The sequence below is a fragment of the Passer montanus genome, unplaced genomic scaffold (assembly GCF_014805655.1).
Source record: "Passer montanus isolate IOZ18808 unplaced genomic scaffold, ASM1480565v1 scaffold8, whole genome shotgun sequence".
Classification (NCBI taxonomy): Eukaryota; Metazoa; Chordata; class Aves; order Passeriformes; family Passeridae; genus Passer; species Passer montanus.
The window spans coordinates 11,536,137-11,553,687 of NW_024373256.1; the positions used below are offsets into that span (position 1 = coordinate 11,536,137).

A 17,551-nucleotide genomic window follows, 5' to 3' on the forward strand; every position below is an offset into this window, starting at 1 on the left:
ATGTAAAGTGAGTTGAAGAGACAAAAAAACCACCCAAAAACCAAGGACCATTGCTGTTTTGGGAAACAAAGGACTGTCTTGAGTGAATCCCGCTTTAATCTTCTTTATATCATCCAACCACAACTTGACTGGAAACAGAATTTATTTCAACCAGGTGGACTATATAGGTCAGGATCACTACAACAGCCTTTTCTAAGCTTAAGATATCTAATCAACACAAGACAGAGTTTATAAACACTTGGGAACAAACAACAACCTGCCTTTGTCAATCCTCTACCAGCATGATCAACAAAATTAAGCTCGACACAGTTTTTGTGTACCAAGCTAAGCACAGAATCTGTTTTTCAGAGCTATACACAATACCTTTGACTGGCTTTGACAGCACTTTTCAGTGCTCAGTGTTTGCTGATGTACAATACCTGCTCCAGAATTGTTCATGTCTGATAAACTCCCTGGGAACAAATCTCTCAAGTGTGCCCTTCCATGGACGCAAGGGAGAGGTTATTTCTTACTCAGGTCATTTTAAGCTCCTCCTAATTGTACTTTTGAAAGATTTATCACAATTTTCACTGCTTATCTTTCAAGTTTTTGGGAAACCAGGGTACCCTTCTCTTCCTATCCCTGTGGCCCTAGTGGGAAATATTACTCAGGTGTTTTATGCATTCAGTTCCATGTTTCTCCCAGGAAATCTGAGGGAAGGATACCAGAGGCAACTTGGGCAGTATCTAACCTTTGCATGGTCTGATTTACTGCCTGCCTTTCAAACAGCAAACAGTAGAAGCAATTTCAGTTTTCAAAAATCACAGCTGCTCTTTGGGTTTGTCAACACAAGATGGCATATACTTTACACACATCTGACAAGCGTGATGGATACTGGAAAGCAAGAAGGTTTTCTGTGTGTTGGTTTCACACTGCCCCCTTACAGAACAGCCTTACTGGAGTTGTATAATTTGTGCTCTGTCAGAAACTGGAAAATCAGATTATCAAAATGATTTTAAAACATAGAGAAGCCCCAGACTCAAACAGGTCCTATTCTGTCAGGGCCTTTTCCCAGCCCTTTACAGGACAGTCCCAGGCTGTTGGCATAACAACCTCCTCCAGGTACCTTGAGAGTGAGCAAACATCACTCCTGGCAAACCTCTAATGTCACAGAAACAAATCAGGATGTCAGTGCAGAAAATTGGGACCCAAGTGCAGGAGCCATAAATCTGTCCCATCCTGATTGAATGAGTTGTGCCCTGAAGGATTGCAGAGTGCTGAATGGCTTTTCCCTGTCAGCTCTCCGACGCAGGCTGAGGGGGAGCAGAGTTATGGAGAGAGGGTAGAGGTGAGCCCTCTTAAGGGCCCAGTGGAGAGAGGAGATGAAAACTCTGAGTGTGGACCAGACTAGCTGAGGAGAGGAATCAAACAATTGGACTGACTGGTATATTATTCAATATGATATACTTCGAGTTGGGGTTTTTTTTTTTAAACACTTAAGGATGTAAATGCATTATGGAAAGGCCTGAAGAAGGAAAAGAGAATAATTTACTTCTCAGCAGAGTTAAGGAGAATTGGTTAAACAGTGAAGTCTCCAGAAAGACAATGAGTCAATGCAGCTGTGAGTTAAAACAACAGCTTCATTTTTTACTATGGAAGAGGTATTGCTTATTTTAAGCTACTGTTCAGTAACTGATGGTTCACAGAATGACAAAACTGCTTAATAACAAAGAGCTTCTAGGATATCTCCTGAAATATTTAGTGAGGAAGGCATGTAGAGTGCAGCTATCTGTTCTGGCGTGGGTAGTCAGAGCTGATCATTTATTTATTTAGAGAGAAGAGTGGGAAAAGCAATTTGGATCCGTAAGAGAGAATGAGACTTAGGCTTAAAAATTCTTGAATCACTTTGGAAAATAAGGCTTAAGTATCTATGTCACATAAGGCAAAGCTACACTTGTTCAGCCCTGGTATTTCTACAGCTGATGGCAGCTGCCTGCCTGAACACTCCCAGTGTCTTCCAGGGCAAAACCAGGCATTTTATTTTAAAACTTTTTCTTAACTGGCTCAACCTAATCCAGTCTGACATTCTGTTATAGTGGCATAGCTAATAGGGATTGTAACAAACAGCAGGGGGTTGTAACATCTTAAACAAATGCATCTGTTCCCAACCTGTATTTGCATGTGATATTATTATGTTGAAAAATTGATCTTGCAGTGTTCGTACAGGTTATGAGTTTCAGGGTTGATATTTTGTGCTTCATGCAGTCTGAATGATGCTGGCTCTTTGGATTCTTCTTTTCCAACAAAATTACAGAAAAGAATCCAGGAGATACTATTTTTACAAGTTTAAGAAAGTTATCCCTCCTGCAATTTGAAGCATTAAGTAGAACATGGAAAGTTAGTATTATTTAAAATATTCCAGAGGGAAATACCTCTGGAAGCATCAAAAACTCAAACTGGTTTTCATTCAGGTAACAGAAATTTTGCCATTGACTTCACTAGGAAAAGGAAGCAGATTCTAGTACGGCAAAAGGGATAACTTTTGGTGTCCAGCTGCTGTGTAATAACTTGCATATGTCTAATGGAGAGCAGAACTGGCTGGGGAAATACCTCTGAAAGATCAGAGATGTTATATAGGATTTATTGTCTCTCCAAAAGTGAAACAATTCTTGGGAGCCATTGAATTTTCACCAGTGCCACTGAAGTTCACAGAAGATTTTTCCTACCAGCTCACCCACTGCATGACTCCTCTCCCAGACATCTTCTGTGGAGAATAAATCCAAGCTGGGCACCCTTTTGGGCTCCCAGGAATTGAATTCCTTCAATTTCAGAGAGCCAAGTGCTGAAATTAGCCATAGGTATCTCTGGTATAGCTTCCTGTGTAGAAAAGCACAGGAAAGTGGGATTTTGATCTCTAAGGAGAGCTGAAGGAGTCTGAGGAGCAGACTAAGCAGTCTAAGGAACCTGACAAGTAACTTCACAAAAAGTAACTTGTATGACACATTAATGCCAGGTCAGGATGACTTGAGTAAACAGCACTGTTTAACACTCCTATGACACTGCACACATCCTCAGGCTGCAATATTCTTGTCAGGTTCCTCTTATCAACACCAATCCCTCTTGAGGGCTGAGCACAAACTGCTGAGCTGCAGCCACCACCAGGGATGTCCTGCTGCAGGAGCAGGATGCACAGGAATGGTTCTTTACCAGCATCCCGGGAAAACCTATTGGGCTGCACAAACCCTTTTCCTGGGTTGAAAAGAATTAATTGTCTTGAATCATTCTGCATTAACAAGGTTGATTTACTCAACACAAGCCAATTACTGGGCATAGAAACAACAGCTCTGCAGTCAGCCCAGTGCCTCCTTTTCTGCTCTTGTTTCAGCAATTCTCATCTCCTCATGTACAATAAGATGAAAATTGGAAAGCAAAAACGTGGGTTTTGAAGGGGCAATGTGCAGAAGCATCTTTGTGCAGTTTCTGTCTTGCTCACGGAAGCCAAAGCCTTGCAAAGTACCTGCCAAAGCTTGAACACTGTGAAGGTGGGGCTGGAAAAAGTTCAACAGAGCTGAACACTAAAACACGTGACATGAAAACATGATCTTCCTTACTGTGGCAGCTTTTCTCTTTTTACCTTCTTCTCCACTTTCCTTCTGCCAAAGATGTAGAAATTTGTTTCAGATATGCATTTCTAGTTATTTTATTCTCAAAAAGACACTGAATGCTATGAATTCTTGTTTACTCTCATAAATTTTAAACTTGATATATATACAATTTTCTTGTTTTGAATGGTGGAACAGAAGAAAAGGTCTGAAGTGATGAGTGTGCACACAAGAGAAAAAGAATGGACAGACAGGAAGATCCCTCAAGGCCAAAGGACTCTTCCACTGAGAGATATTATCTTTGAAAAGCAGGTCTTACACCAAGATATTTTTATGTCACTTTGGCAGCAAAAAGGATTCTCAACACAAAGAATTGGACTCCCGAGAACAAATCCTACAAGAAGAGTGTCAGTAATTGATGAAACAATGTCTGAAGCCTCCTCCAGCTTTGCAGCCAATACAGGGGTTGGATTAAAATGAAATCTGAATGTACTGAGCTAATGGCTTTTCTTCTTCCCTGGTAGCAAAATTCCAGCAAAGGGGCAAAAACAGATGACAGGCACTGAGATACCAGAGAAAAGAAAAGCCTTTTTGTTTTTCCATGTGCAAGTTGAAATCACAGCACAGCATTTTGGTTTGCATTTGTTCTTTGGAAACAGCACTGCAGCATTGCTCAGGAACCTGAGAAAGGCCAACCCCCTTCCAGCCCCACTGCAGCTGCAGCTCTGGCCTTGCCCCCTCCATCCAGAGAAACTAAAATTCTGCAATGCCTTGCCTACAGAATGTATTCAACAGTGTAACACAAAGGGATCTCATAAATTCCCCAGAGACTGTCCCTGAATATGGAGCCTGTAGAAGAGTGGAGAAAGAACACAGGAGAGGCAAAAGAAGAACTTGCAGTACCAGCAAAACAATTAAAACTTAGAAGAATATTTCTAGAATTATTTTCTTTAAAAACATCCAGGAAAAACAACAGATGCACATAACAACCTTTAGAGAACTGCATTTTCTCAGTTTTATTATTGCTTATTCCTTTTAAAGAACAACACACATGTTCTACAAAGATCTTTTTTCCCTCTTCTCTAATCACTAGCAAATCAGAATAAACTGCTTCCCTTCAAGTAAGTTTAATTAACCTATTTTTTTATATATATATATATATAGGGAAAGCTGGATTAAAGGATTCTGCCTTGACTTTTGGAAGCTTCATTCACAGCAAGTACCCAGCAAGTCCAAAGTGCTTTTCTGCCTCAACTAACCTCAATTAGTTACTGCTCAATTCTGATATAAATATATGATGAGAGAGGAACTTGAAGGTTAAGGTACATTCACCCCAACCTGGATACAGCCAAGAATCTGAATGAAATAAAAGCTTCCCTCAGTATGGAGGTTACAACTTACACCAACAAAACTGTAAATGTTTCTCTGATCTTTTTCTGTCATGATCTAATTACTAAAATACAGACTCTGATTCCTGTCTTAGTTACACTGACTCATACCAGCAGTAGCACCACTTGTTTTAAATCAAGACCTGAAGAATGTTCTGTAGTTCTTTTCAGAATCATGGCATTTTTGTGTTGGAAGGTGTGCTGGATATTTTCCTGTGACCTATAATTGGAGCAAGGCACCAATTTTTATGATATTGCAGCTTTAAAAGAGATTCTAAGACCCTCAAACACTGACACTGTTTTATCCGTCATTGCATGGAGCTGTGCCTGAGCTGAGCAGTCCAGCATGGAGCAGGAAAAACCCACTGAGGGTTAGTGGCCATGAAAACACAGCTCTCACTTGTAATTTGGTAATTTTTTTCCTCCCTGTCATAGAGGTCCTACAAGATGAAATGTTTTTTGCATTGGTTTTCTTGGTGGGCACCAATAATATATTCTCTTTTTTTGGAGAAGGTGAAGTCTGTAGGGGCTGTACTCTGAATACCAGCACAAAGAAACGTATTCCCTGAAAAATCAGCTCCAAAAATCTCCACAGAGGAACAGAGAGTTGGTTGTAACTTCAGTTTTTGGCTGATTTCAAAGTACATTTGCTGCCTGTGTGTGGTGCCTCTGCCACCTACTCTTGGTCAGCCTCTTTCAAACATGGGACTAAAACAAATGGCCCAGGATGTGCCAAGCCCCATCCCAGCTGCTGTCTCTTTCATGTCAGATGAAAATTTTCAGGGCTATGGCTGGAGTGACCATCTCAGCTCCATTTTCACTGACTTCATCTCAGAACACTTGACCATCTATCTCAGAACTGTTGTTTTCCTGTGCCTTGTTTCCTTACTTTCTCTTTCTCCTGGAAAAACATGGTTTGTGTGTTTGTGGCCAGGTAGAGGCAGTGAGGGACTCCCATAGGTAGTTTGTTTTGCTTTAATTTTTTTTTTAAATTCTAAAGCAGGGCTTTTGCATTTCAAAACAACCTTTTTTGTTAACTTCTGTAAGATGTAAAGGGAGCATTTCAACCACTTCTACAACTTTCCTCTTCCTAAAATGTCTCTGTGTTTCTTCTTCTACATAAGAGTTGCATCAAAACTTTCCCTGAGCCTCTCCAGAGCACTTTACTCAGAAAAGCAGCTATCAGATAAAAAAGGACTTCTGTTTATTAGTTCAATCTCCTTCATTAGATTCCCTGAATCATGTGTTTTCCCACACAAACAGTGATAAAAAAATCTGCTAAAATCCACTGACAGCTGTGGCTGTGATAGACTTTTCCTTAATCCGATTAGCTGCCGCTTCCCTGTTCGCACCAGTTTCTGTGAGCAGTTACCATATTACACTACAATCTGCTGATTTCATCTGCACTGGCATCAGGCAGCATTCAAAGAAAGTCTGGCCTCATAATAACAGGCTTTGAGAGCCAGGAATCTCCTCTCCACACATACGCACAAGCTGCTGTCTCTCAAATTGTAAAAAACTGACTGATCCAGGAATTCAGCTCTGAAGGAACAGGGCATTCCCACAAACAGCCACCTGAAACTGCTGTCACCCAAACAATTCTCTGCTCAGGCTTGTCTTTTTTTCAGCTCTTTCATTGAGATGCTTAAATTTGCTGAGATACTGAAAGAAAAAACTCATCCTCGCTCAGGCTTGAGGCTCATGGTAAAAAAAAAGAAATGTTTCTTCAGATTGGAAGGGAAAAAAGCAGCTCATGTTTGAACACAGAAATCTTGTCTGCTCAGCCCTTCACTTGTGAGTGCTTGCACTCACACTTCTTGCTCCCAGCAGTCCAAAGGGATACACTGAGTGCTCCTTCCCTGCATGAGTGCACCAGAAAGGAAAGACACGTTTTCCAACTCCTTCCTCACTCACAGCCAGATTCTGGGAGAAAAGGCCATGAACACTTGAGAAGAGGGCTTGAGCAGACCTTGACTCTACAAAGACCAGGGGACATCTGAAGAGATCTAAGTTTAAACAGAACTTATAGATTTAAGGTGGATCTTGAAAGAAAATTCTTGTCTTCTGATCATAATGATTTTGTCCTTCCAGCCTTCGGCTAAAGGTCACAGTGGTAGCTCCCAAAAAATGCTACTTAATTTCCTTTCTCCACCTACCAATTTTGCAAGAATTTTTTTTTTTTTTAAATATTTTTTACTTTATTCCTATTACTTAAAGAGAAGAAAATGGCAGAGCACCAAGTCACAGAGGAATTTTTGGAAGAGGTATGTAAATTATGGCTCATAATACGGTACATAAATGTTGCAAGATGCCAATTTAATGGTTAGGAAATAGGCAGCAGACTCATTCCAGGGAAAACACAATGTAGTAATTGCTCCTGAATGGTGTAAGGAAGATTTTTCACCCTGTACATGTCCTTGGTCTCTGAGGAAGTAGTTTTCTTCTGAATCCAAGGAGCATGGTTCTATCAATGATCCTGACATCAGAGCATTTGCCTTTAAACTGTCTGGGATTTTTAATTCAAAACAGCAAAACAACAAAAAGAAAACCAAAAAGAACCAAACGTGTTTAATCTTCAGAACTATCTACTCATAAGTACCTTTGGCTTTGCTAGTTTGAGCTTTTGAATTTTCCCCAAAATTACCAAAGGGAAAGCTCTACTGAGGGTGTTCCACATTGGCCAATTCCAATGTAAGGAACAATGGGATGCATTTATTGCATTTATTGATTTATGCATTTATTGATTCTGGGCAATGCCTCAGCCCTGAGCAGCTGGGCCCCAGCCTGCCCAGGAGTTCAGGTGTGGCAGTGAAGTGATGAAACTCTTTAAAACTTCACTTACAGGAGAAGAATAAGCACTAGAGCAGGAAGGTACAACTGTACTCAGAGGATCATTTAACATTAACAGTTTCTTCTTTGCCATTTCCCACTTCTTCCAAAGCAGTCCATAGCTCTAAAGAGATTACAACCTCAAAATTCAAGTCTAAGTATTACATGCTATCAAACAGGATGGTTTAACACTGTCAGCATTTCCCTTGTCCTAGTTTTTTGCAGATGGAGAATTTCAGCACCTTTGATAACTACCATTTTAGCTCTGCTAGAAAGGTAAACTCCAGCAAAAATGGCACTACCAAAGTGTTTTCTAGCTTGGTCCTAGCTGGCAGTTTAAGAGCCTAAAAATAAATATATAATGAAGCTTAAATTTCTTATGATTATACAATATTATTACATACTATGCATTATTATAATACTATATATAATATACATTAATATAATGTACATTATTATAAGAAGAGAATAGTAAATAATTATTATAATAATGCCTTATTTTCAGTAGGGAAATGCATATAATGTACCACTATAACTTACCAAAAATGTTTAGACTAATAATTAGATTTAGACTTGACACTGAGACTCAAGTATAGAAAACAAAATTGAAAATTTCAGTTACATGATCTGTTGTTCTTGGAAAAGCAACTCTCTTATGAGCTTGTTTTTTGCTCACGATCTAAACAGAGTCATTGAAACAACACCGAACATGTACTGGAGTTATTGTGAGGGCAAAAAGTAGAAAATTGGATACTTATTCCCCATGGGAACATGGGAAACAAATGAGAAACTCAGAAATAAAAAGATATGATTACAAAAACTAAGCACTAAAATGAAATACTCTGACAATGGAAGGTTTCAAAATCATTTGTTACTTCTTTAATTCCATAAAACAAATTTGTATTTGAGAAATGAGATTCTCTGAATAATCCAAACAAGTCTTTCACTGTAGCAATGATTATTATCCTATTTAAATAAAAGACCTATGTTTCTGTAGTAATTATCATACCATATCCCTAATTAATTATTACTCAAAATATCTGTTAAAATTCTTGCCAACCATTTAGAAACAGGCACAAATTATTCCCTTTGATCAGGCTTGCATTGCTAAAGGCACATTAAAAATACAGAGAGAGTCTGGAAAAGCCTTACAAAATTGTCCATAAAGCCAAAATTATGTTAACTACTGCAGCAGCCCTTACTCTGCATATTCACAATTTGATTGCACATGAAGACAATTACTGGTTTTGGACAAGAGGTCAACCCACACCCTCAACATTAACTTATATACAGTTCAAAAGAAAATAATTGCCCTTTAATTTGAATATATGATGAAAGAAATTAAAGAGAAAAAACACCACAAGATTTGTGAGCTTCAAATCGTGCTACAATTAAATGGGCAATAACAACTGCCCAGATTCCGCAAGGCTGAATTCAACCTCTGGATGTTTAGCACACTGCCAAGTACTTAATGAAGAGAAAATCCTGGCCAGAGAATGCGATGCTCTGCTCCTGGTCCTTTGGAAAACTCCACGGATCTTTAATTCCTGTGAACAGAATCTCATTTTTTAAATGATTCCTGTGAAAGACCCATGACAGCGAAGATAGATGCTTTTCACAATTCAAATTTGTGATGCTGCTAGACTCGGTCTTCAAATCTCTGATGTTTCTTTCACTAAACCTCCTCTGGAGTTCCAATTTCTATGTCAGGATCCTCATTTCTAAAAGAAATACAGGAATGCTTGCTGTGCATGTTTCCACTAAAGCTTTGAAACCCGTTTCAGAAGGTACTAAACCCACAGATGAAACAGGTAATGTATGAGAATTCAATGCCATCAGCCTGTCATCAAATTAATACACTTTTTGCAAAATTATTTTTCTAATTTCCATGCAGATGGTCCCAAGTTATTAAATAATTTCTGATACTCTCTTAAATGAGCAAAAGCAGACTAAATTAAAACATGAAGAATGCTAGGGATGCATTATTATAAGTGAGAAGTGTATCTACCACAGTTAAACTCATTTCAGCCAGAACTTACAGAAAAGGTGGAGACATTGGAGATGTTTTCCTGCCTAAGTCAGTTTGCAGGATGTGCTTGGCACTGTCTAAACCAGCCACAGTTGCCTGTGGTGGCACCTTGGGTGTGGGAGGCATGCTCTGGCATGCAGAACCTCAGTAGCCAGCTGGCCACTCAGGGCTACAGGCTTCTGAACACCAATTTCTTCCTTTTCAATGTATGTTTTGAAAACCAAAGAAAATATACTTTAAATCTTATGTCTTTCTCTTGAAAAAATTGAAACGTCTTTTCCCCTTATTTAGCACATTTAATGAAAAATACCCTCAGATTCTCACACCGGCTAGATAACTCTTTTAGACATCCAAATTGTGAAGAATATTGAGCCAGAATTGTGTCCTTCCTTCACATGTTACATATTAGAATCAAAAGTGCCCCGCTAATGAAAATATAACCGATGGGAAATTCCAGTGAGACGCAATCCAAGCAACAAAATACTTTTTTGAAGTTTATTTGCCTAACTTTTGAAGTCAAGAGAAAGTAATCTTTTTTGTATCTAGTTCAACAAAACAAAGCCAGTACACCTCCAAGGTTCTCTGGAGGTCCTGCTTAATTATTCAGATATTTCAGGCTCTGTACTTGAACTGCACAGAAGAGCTGCAATGGACAGATCCCTCTTTTAAACCTTGAAAGAAGGTATTACCACAAAAGAACAATTTAATCAGCTGCTCAAAAAGTGGTTGAGAGCTTGAACTGGAAAAATAACCAAGTACAAATTTTAGAAGGAATATTTTCCTCTAACAACTGTTGCAGTGCAGTAATGAAGCCATGAGATTTGTTTTGATATAGTTACCCATCTGAATCAGTCTAGAAGCAGGTAGGACTGCCCTAAAAAACCCAAACAAAAACTATCAACAAAAAAGCCACCCCAAGCCCAACACAGATTAAGGTGCTTCTCCCTCCACCCCCCAATATATAATCTGTGATGCTAATGGGAGTTTTGTGCACTTTTAGAAAAGCATAAGAAGTAATTCCCATATGCTGCAGTTGCCAAAGGGAATTTGCTGCATTCACTGATTTTAAATTAGGCCATTGTGTATACACTTCAGAAACAGAGGCAGGCCATAAACACTCCTACATGTTATTACTTGATCATTCATTCTTTAGTTTGTCTCCTTGCTGATATTAAAGTCTGAATGTTGTTCATCAGAGATTGGCTGATAATAAAGAAGTGATTGACAAACTTATTACTTGGCTTTAAAAATAAGTTCTCCCAATTCAACAGATTCTTCTCAAGTCGAGGGAGACGTAACTTGTTCTTTGTAGGAGAAGCTGCAATTGGAAAAAAAATACACACAGAGGAAAATAGGCTTGGTTTGTATTTAAACTGTGCAGATAACTGGATAGATGGTTCTTAGTTGAAAGTATCTGGCATGGCTTAGAGAGAGGAGTAGGAGCTGGGGTTGGGAGTTCTGTTCCTTCCTTCAGCATCAGCCTGAGTGAGCAGGGTCAGTCCATGGCACACTGTCAAGGAGCTGCTGCTCCAGTAGAGTCAAATGTGTGCTGCAGCACAATGGGATGCTCCTTACTTGTTATCCAGGACCCTTAACCCCTGTGCACTCCCATTTAAACCCACCATGACAAAAGCAATGATCTCCCTCTTCCCTCCCAGTCCTCTTGCTTGTCCCCAGTTTTTTGCTGCCAGAGGCCAGGGAGCTGGATGGGCTCCCTCTGCTGAGTGAGCACTGCTGAGGGCAAGAAGGGCTGAGCACGAGGGTGTGCTGGGACCAGCCTTTGGCAGCAGCAGTTCAGGCCCATGTCTGAATAATGTGACTCCATCTGTGCCTTGTGGGCACGTCCCAGATTGTGTGTGAAGCCCTAAGGCTTCTCCTGGTCATGATTTCCTGTCTTTGGGTGAGGACAGGACCCTGACAGCAGATAACTCCCTAGTTACACTACACTTATTTACCACCTTTCTAGCTCTCTGACCATCTATTGCAAGGTCAGAGAAGCAACAGTGCTGTCACAAGGAAGTAAGAGGCAACTGCATGAGCTGCAAGGCCAGCCATGCCTGCCTTGGAGCAGCCCCAGGGCTCCGACTGCAAAGGTGCAAATAATCCTTCAGTGCCAAGGGGGCCTGACTGGAGACTGTTTTTCATTCATTGGGCTCCAAATTAAGGTCAGACCCGCTCATTTTTTACTTTCAATGAACTTTTAGCCTCAGGTACCAAGCAGCAAACACTTCAGATGTCAAGAACATAGACTTCAGCAGCTCCTTCTCTCAAGCACGCTTGCAACAAGGTCACTGAGATTCAGGCAGAGGATGGAGAATTCTGGCTGGCAAAATCCACAGCCAGTGCAGCATGTGCATAGGTGTTTGCAAAAGCACAGTCTTCGTGTCTCCTGACCTTGAGATATTTTCCTAGAATATGCCTCTAAAATTGTAGGCACTTAAAAGCAAAACCAGCTGAAAACAAAACCATAATATTACAAGTTGTGTGATGGCATAAAGCCAGCTCATTTCATGAGCGAAGTTCTATGCTTTCATTCAAAATAACTGAGAAAAAAAAAATAAAAATCTTTCTCAAGTCTCTCCCCCACTTCTCTTTTTTTTTAATTCTGGGCCAAACCCAAATCCCCTGTCAGCTGTGTGCAGCTAACCTTCAATTTCTGTCAGCATGGTTTACCATCAGCCTGAAATCCTCAATCATGAACCTACACACCGTTACCTGAAGCAGCTGCTTTTTTTCTAGTTAACCTTTTAAACTATTGAAGCTCATTTTTTAGTCAGGGTCATCTTTCCTCTGCTTCCCTTTCCCTGATCCCTTTTTCTCCCTCACCCAATTACTCACACATGAGCTTAAAAGCATGTTAAATGGATTTATTTGGCTCACCCTCTTTGACTCGCCAGCCTTTAAATAAGAAGTAAATGTTTTGTTATTTAAGATAAACCATTGCCTTTCTGCATCTATTTGTCTACTTATACAGCTGCATTTTATTTTCAGTTTGGATTATAATTTACAATTTGGAACTTGGTTGCATAGCAAGAACTGAATCCATCTTCCTGTTTGCTCAGGGCTCTGAAGGAATGCCAATGGCTTTTCAATAGTGTCCTGCCACATCCATACACAAAAGCACCTTATATTACCTCAGAGTGCAACAATAGAAAAGCTATTTCTAGGAAAGTCTACAACAATGCCTTGCTGTCCAGGACTCCAAAACCACAGCGACATCCCAGCAGCACACTTCAGATTTTATTAATCTGAAGATGTGCAATGACACAGTGCAGCTTTTTGTAACTACAAGGTGTGGTGTGAACAAGGTTTCTGACAAACAGTGAATTAGCCCTGAAAAAGAGTTTAGTTTTGGCTTGAAAATCAGCACAGATGAGTACTGTTCTTTAATATATAGGTTAAATAAAAAATTACATATTTTGAAAGAAGTAGAACCCTTGTCCTGTCTTATTCAGAAAGGAAAAACAGTAGGCAGTGTTTCACTTGAACCTCTGCCCAACCTCTGACTTGTCTTTAGGTGACTTTTATTACTCACAGTAATAAAAAGACCATTACCTTGAAGTTCAGGTACACAACTGAGATATTTCCAGATAGTTCAATGACATTCAAAATAAGTGGAAAAATATGCATATTGATTTTCCATTTTGACAGCATTAAGATTTATTTACTCTTGATGTTGCAGTGACCTCTAGTTTGTCTTGGTCAATACATACCTCAAGGGTTGATAAACCTTAATATTCACCTCCATGAGAGTCAATATCCACTTTATAATATAAAAGCTATCCCATGGGACAAACATTAATATTGTCGAATAGATTCAGTCCCTCACCTCTTTCTTCTCTTAATGTGAAAAATGACCGAGCTTGGATCGTTGGCAAAATTGAGGGGAAGGAAAAAAAATGGCAATGAATTCTGACAAACTAAAGAATGTGCAAAATGTGTCATTAACCTTTATCTAAAAGGACTCTGGATGAAATAATCATCCAGATTATTATCTTTAGAGAAGAGTCAGGCTGGTTTTTACAGGACAACTTTAAACTTGTTCTTGTACAAATTTACCTACAACTGAAAACTCGAGATACAACTTGCTCATTTGTGACTGACTGTCTTCTGGTGATGCTCTCCCCAAAAGGCACCAATAGATGGAGTGGGATGTTGATGTTCTTCCCAGAATAAAACAACAGCTGGATGGGATGTTGTTTTCCTAGTACCACTGTTAACTTCTGGTTGATCGTGCAGCTCCCAAAAATTCATTTTGACTATCATGAATTATAATTACCAGTGCATGTTTGGGAGTTTCCTACAGAGACAACCACGGTCCAGAATAAAATATAGGAATTTTGTAATCTCTCTTTTAACCCTTCAGGTTGGCTGCTTTACCACTGGGGGCATCTTCAGCCCCACAGGCTGTGCTCATTCCTGTCAAGGAACTTAATCAAGAGAATAAATTTCCACATACTACAGAAGAAGAGTGTAAAGCCAGTCTGGACTCACTGGTAATACCATTAAAATATCAGGGTTTTTTTTCAAAGCTTACTATAGTAAACATCTGGGAATTCTTCTATTCAGGTAGCAGATACTGTGAGATGAAATTTTTTTTAGTTTTTTTACAGAACTGCTGTCTGCCTCTGTGAGTGATGAACTGGCACTAGGCCAGGCTAACACACATCTGTGTGTTCATCTTTTAAGTTGAGGAGAGTTACCAATGCAATTCAACTTTCTGGTCATTAATCCCTACTTTTGAATTTTCTAGTGGGAAAAAAAAATACCCTGAAACAGCTTCTTCAGCCCAGAAAGGATCCACTGCTGGAATGTGGGCAAGGGGGAAATGTGTCCTGGTGTCCAACAGACTTGCAGATGCCAGAAGAGCTCTGAAGATTTTAAGAGAATTTATATTCGGATGGTTGTAACTTATACTGGAAACTGGACCAGTGCCCAGGGCTGGGCTAAGTGTCATGAAAAGCTTTGTATGTCCTCCCACACATTTCACTGTATAATCATAAACTGCTACATTCATGTTGAAAAATGCAAGATTTTTAATAAAACACATGGTGTAGAACCATTTTCAGTTCTGCTCCAACACTAAAAATCTTAGGTAGTATATTTTTATCAAATGTTCTTGCAAATTATTTGGGGTATTTCCAGATCTATTTTTATTATACATTTTAAATCAGCTAATTTATTTCCCAGACAAATTAAAGAACTAATGAACTTTTCAAGAGGTCCATTTTACTTGCAATCTTACTCTTAACTTCCATTAATAATACAGTACATGAAAGTATTCAGTTCATCTTTATGCTGATTATGGCATTTTGTATTCAATGGGTAGCTCTTGGTCAGCAATAATGAAGATATAACAATAGAAGTGAAATAAAATTCAGTGAGTATTTTCAGGTATGCATTCTTCACTTGTAATTAAAGCTCCACTAATCTCTTTTAGAAGGAGCATTACCTGCAATATTGCTAGCACCTCACCTAAGTAGAAGGGCTGTAAATCAGATAGTGAAACAAATCTAATTTTAAAACTACTTGATTCTATGTAAAGCTATTCACTAAACTTTAATATTTACATTGATTCTTTGGAGCAAGAAGGAAAAGAATCAAATCTGATCTACACTTTAACAATAAGTCCCACTGGACACAGCTGAAGCAAAATCTGGCTTGTGAAAAATGCCATGTCAATGCACAACACTTTTTTTTGCCAAAAGCTAGAGTTCTGCTCCACTGCTATGGTCCCTGACTGAAAGCTCTTCCAAACCTATCCTTGTGATTAGGAAACCTCTGTTAATCTCCAATCTAAAATTACTGATAGCCAGTTCAGATTTATTGAGTTTTGTTATCATCATTTGGTGAAAATCCCTCTTTCCTTGAATAGGCCCTGAACTGTTCTGCAGGGTTATTTCCCTCATCGCCTTAAATTCTTTACTCTGCATCACATCAGATTCTCTAGTGCCAGAAGGAGAGGCCATTCATCCCTTCTTTCTTGTAACAGCACCGTGGGCACCACCTCCAGTTTCTTTTACTTGAGGCCACAGCTGCTGAGTCACAGGGAGAATTCCTGCTGGATTCTCCGCCTGGACATCAGTTTTTGTCACCAGACTTCCAAAAGTGAGGGTTAATTTCTGTCCCTGTGCCACTGATCAGACACAGACACGGCAGCATCTGAACTCTAACACGAACTTTCATCTATCTGCTCCTCTCCTCTCAAAGCACAACTTGGAATCATCTGTATATTTTCACTACCCAGTGTTAAAGGTGCTGCTACTTTTCAGTTGAAAACCAGGAGTGTTTTTTTGTTGTTTCAATGGTTTGCCATCGGGCTGGGCTTCTTGTGTGAACAAAGTTACAGAAACTAAAGAATCTTCTCCTAAAGTTGAAAATAATTACCTGCTTTTCCTTGGGGAAACCAGCACATTTGCCTCAAATACAGATTTTGATTTTGCGTTACTTTGGAAATCACCAGGTTATGCCATAACAAAGCTTAGAGTTTTCTGTGAAGTTAGGCTTGTCTCTTAAATATCCAGTACCTCAGGAAGAGGAGATATCTGGTGATTTGGCTCCTTTTTGAGACACAGAAAACTGAAGGTCAAGGGTTTACACTAAAACAGAGTGAAAACATTTCAAAAGTATTACATTTTTCACAGCATAAGATGTCATTTCCTGCCCAGATCCATGTCCATATTCTCTTTTTGGCACAAGAGTACAGAAGTCTGAAGAAACACTTGTAGTTTTTTTGTGATGTGTATTTCTGAACACAAGCTGTGACATTAATCTAATCTATGTCTCTCTGCATTAAACAATCAACAAATTCTTGAAATATTGCATTCCAAAAACTGAGTGCTGGAGGTTAGAACATACCTAAAATGTCCACTGATAATTTGTTTCTGCTTTTTTGCTTGGGTGGGCCAAGTCTAAATATTTACACTATTTGGTATATAAATTGTATTGTATTTGGAATCATTCTGAATTTCTGCAGCCCAGATTTGTTCTAGAAAATCATGATATTCAAAAAGGCTTACAGTCAAACATTAAAACAAACACCAGTATATATAGATACACTATAGATTTTGGTTGTTGAAACTATTTTAAATACTGTTGATACAGTATAGATTTGGTTGTCTGGTACTAGTGGCCAAAATATAAGAAAAATAATTGAGATTTTTTGCCCCCAGATCACTTTAACAAAGAGCCTGGAGGAGTACAGAAACCCAGTAGTCCAGAAATCTGCTGCCTGTGTAACTGGTTCCCCTACAAATCTGCTGCAGTCTGCTTGTTCTTTTCTCTCAGAGCAATCTTTAAGGATCCAATAAATCCAAACACCACTGAGAACAGCTTCCAACCTCATACTGAAGTCAGAACTGCTCCAAGGAGAAGGTTAACAGGAGAAGACAAAAGCTGCACAAAACCTTTGCACTGCCATGCAGCATCCCTGTCAGAATGTAAAAATCAGGAAATGGGACAAAACCCCACCAATAAACACAGCAGACATTCTCACTCGCAGTTATCATTTACACTCAATAATTAACAAGATAGGTATTAACCCAGAGCTTTTAGAGCATTCCCATGTGGCTTTCTGTTGTCATACTATTGCAAAAGGTCCGTACTGTTGTCTCCTTACCACAAAAGTTTCATCCCTTCTTGGTGTTTTCTCATGGGCAGCTCCTCAGAGCACTGACTCCTCCTCACAAAGCAGCCAACTGACTCCAATTCCTTCTCAACCAGCC

General features: G+C 39.3%; 1 long non-coding RNA gene across 1 annotated transcript in view; it reads right to left on the reverse strand.

The window, feature by feature from the left end:
• Window positions 1–11,031: 11,031 nt before the first annotated feature.
• LOC120512883 overlaps window positions 11,032–17,551 on the reverse strand; it is a 117,859-nt gene continuing 111,339 nt past the window's right edge. The window contains exon 3 of the long non-coding RNA XR_005630152.1: window positions 11,032–11,145. This is a non-coding gene — a long non-coding RNA (uncharacterized LOC120512883). The remainder of the gene's footprint in view (window positions 11,146–17,551) is intronic.